Source organism: Chelonoidis abingdonii, chromosome 2 (assembly GCF_003597395.2).
Source record: "Chelonoidis abingdonii isolate Lonesome George chromosome 2, CheloAbing_2.0, whole genome shotgun sequence".
NCBI lineage: Eukaryota > Metazoa > Chordata > Testudines > Testudinidae > Chelonoidis > Chelonoidis abingdonii.
In genome coordinates, this window is record NC_133770.1 from 152796136 (window position 1) to 152799782 (window position 3647).

Consider the following 3647-nt stretch of genomic DNA (forward strand, 5'->3'; position numbering starts at 1 on the left):
TTAAACATTTTAAAAGCCTTATTTACTTTACATACAACAATAGTTTAGTTCTATATTATAGACTTATAGAAAGAGACCTTCTAAAAACATTAAAATGGATTACTGGCACGCGCAACTTTAAATTAGAGTGAATAAATGAAGACTCGGCACAGCACTTCTGAAAGGTTGCCGACCCCTGATTTAGCATAAGGCATTAATACATATTTCAAGGGACCATTCAAGGTGAGGTGGTCCATTAGCACCCATCCAGTCATAGGGGGGGAAAGAAAAAGGAGGAAGACAGCTGGAGTGGGTTGTTAGTGGGTTATAGATTGTTGTAATCCAGTGTCTCTGCTCAGGCCATGGGTTTGTCTAGCAACATTATGAATGCAGCTCCCAGGTTTGCCTTTCGAAAGCATTGGGCAGGTTTCCCTTGAGGCTGGGGGCCAAGAGGCCAGATGTAGGGTGATGGCTTTGTGAAAAGTCTGACATGATGTTCTGCTCACTTGCTTTAGCACCCTTCCCTCTCCCTTTTGCTGCCCTATAGAGTCCCCTCCCTCCAAGCTGATTCAACCCTTTGCGTATTTACAGACAGTTTCCCGTTTTCCCCCCAACTATGTACTCAGCTCTCCTTCCAGCCAGTGTTTGCCAAAGCCAAGGCAGTGCCCCCGGGGCAAGAGCTCAGGAAGCACTAGCTGGGGCGGGGAGGCAGACATTCCCTTCCATAGTTCTCCAGAATCTCAGCTTCCATTTCAAAATCCTCCGTCTTGAGCTGGTTTGGCTCTGATGCCAAAGCACCTGCCAGAGTCTGCAAAGAGCCTGAGACAAGAGCTCTGAAGGGGGTGGGGCTTGCCTTCCTCTGCGGCATAGGGCATGGTTTGCCTGCTGGGATTGTCTGAGCACGTCTCCCCTGAGCAGTTCCTCCAGCACTGGGGGCAGCTGGGACTCTCCTGGTCTCTGTCTCCAGCATGCAACTCCAGTGGACTGAAAAGCTTTCGTCTAACGAGAGACTTTGGGCTCAGTACAGGTGTAGCTGAAGGACCTGTGCTGAGATGCTTTAATGGGCCCTTGTGGGCTTAAAGTCTGTGAGACTGTCCCATTCATTGCAGCAGGGGCTGAGTGAGATGACTAGATGGAGGAGGTATTTTTGAAAGGCAGCTGTGAGGAAGGGAGGGAGGTGGAGGGCAGCCTATGCAACCTGGGAGGGAGACAGTTCAAAAACTGAGGACCCTCGACTATGAAAGAACGGGTTGTGGCCAGAGTAGTTCTTGTCCAGCTGGCCAGGGTTATGCTTGGATCGACGTCCCCTCATCACTCATTAATGGACCAGTTTTCTCTGCAATGTACCATTCACCCCTTGCCCACCAGCAGGGAGGCAGTGCCGTTAATGCAAATGAGCATGGCTTTATGGAGAATAGGGATTGTTAAATAAACTTGTGGTCATTCTTTGATGAGATCACAAGTTGGGTTGATAACGGTAACTGTGTTGACATAAATACTTAGATATGTTAGTTTTACTTAGATTAGTTTCTTTGAGGGCGAGGACAGTCTTGTTGGTCTGTGTTTGTACAGCGCCTGGCACAATGGGGTCCTGGTCCGTGACTGGGGGATCCAAGATGCTACCATACTGTAAACAGTAAATAATAATGTACTTGGATTTCTGTAGGGCATCAGTACTGCACAATGTTCTGATGAAAAAGTAGCACAATGCTGAATCGTTATGGGACCTAAACCATGGGATAAAAACTGGCTAACTGATAGAGCTCAACATGGAACGGTTAGTGGGAAATCATCATCCCAGAAGGTGTTTCTAGGCGGGGTTTGTGATGGAGTAGGGACTGTCTGTGTGGGGAACGGGAAAGCAGGGGATGTCTGTAGGTGAGGGACAGGTAGTCAGGTTGTAATGTGAGCGTGAGCCTGGCAGGGGAAAGGGGGAGCTCTTGGGCGGAGGTAGAAAGGAAACAGTTTTTTTTTTTGTTTTTTTTTTCAGGGAAAAGAAGACCTATCAAAGGCAACTAGAATTTGTTCATGGAAGTAGGGTTGTGTTAGACTTTTTTTTTATTAATCTTTTATAGTTAAGTATATTATCGGAGGGGGAGGCTGGACGTTTGGGTTTGCGGGGCTATTGGGAGGAATTCAGGGGATCTGTTAGAGCTTGGGATTCATGCCTTATCTTCTGAGTACTTTCACCCCAGAAAGTGACTTTCAGTGGAGGGTCCGATAGGGGGGGGACCGTGTTGCCTTTGCAAGCTCTGCTGTATAACACTGGTTCCTTCGCTGTCAAAGCAATAAACCTATCTCTGTTTTAATCATCTTTTGTTTGGCTTGGAATATAAATGTCACTTTGTGGGGTCCCTATGAAGGAGGGTGCAGGTCCAAGATCTTTCCGTTTTTTTTCACCGTGACAACTTGTGGCGACGGTCCTGGGAGATAACTGCAACTATCCTCCCGTTTGTAGTGTTGGTACGGCGTTTTAATGTGTTACCTGCAGGTATATGACTGAGTTGGAGTTCAAGTTAAATTACAGAAGGTTTGTTGATTAATCTTATCGACCTGTGAGATATTATAGTGTTGTTGCACTTACTCTCTTCTAGTGATATTTTTTTTTATTGGACTTTTTTCTCTGCCTTTGCATATATCTGTGTTTTCTCTTTTTTATTTCGATAGATGAAACATCCGGGGATGTTAGCAGTAAATGTGTTTTTTTCGTTGCTCAATGTTCCGTTCTTTATCTAGAGTTTAGTGGACTATTCTATTTTCGTAGCGGTTGTTTTTCTTTTCTATCCATTTGTAGAGTCTGACAAAAAGGTGAAGGCAGGAGGATAGGTAGTCCTGCAAATGAATTAGCTTCCTGTTTTTTTACTGAAATCGGAATCATACTTGATGTGATATGATACCCTGCCTATTCTTTTTTTTGGACAGAAATGGAATTAAGTTTTGTTTGATGTCTCTATGTAATATGACTTTTTCTTTTTGAAGTTCGATTATTAAGGAAGTAGGAGAAGATTGAGAACTGGTCGCAAAAACTTAGGGGTTGTTCCGTTATTCTTTTTTAACCTCTCGAAATTTATTTTATTTTGTTTTAGTTATTCGTGTTGAATGTTATTTGTTATTTATTTTTGTTTGTTGTGATTTGATATTTTATATTAAAATGGGAACCCGTGGGGACGCGGCGAGACCCGACCTTGAGTGGCCAGCAGAAGATGATATGCCAAAGCGGCGCAAGTGTGACCTGCTGGAGCTGTGCAAGCAGAGGGGGCTGCCACCCTAACAGGGAGACTGACGAAAGGACCATCTGATTGCCCCAGCTTGGAGGAGGGAGACCGGAACCCTGTTCTGGGGGGCGGGATGCAGCGCAGTCCGTTCTGTCCTGCGGGGTGGTGGGCGGATGAGGGCTTCCGAGACCTCCCCTAGTTCCTAACCCTGAGGAAGGGCGGGGAGGAGCAGCGAAATGCCAAAGGCACCGTGACCCCCGCCGGGACGGGGGATCCTGGCAGCGAAGCTCACCCGCCAGCAGGGAATCCCCAGGCGACGCTCGACGTGTGGACGCCGCTGGAAGAGGAAAGGGAAGTTGAAGAACGGGGAGCTGAGTTAAAGAGGCAGAGCTGGAGGAGCAAGGTGAACCAGCGTAAACAGAGGAAACCGTACATGAGCTGGAGAGAAGGAGA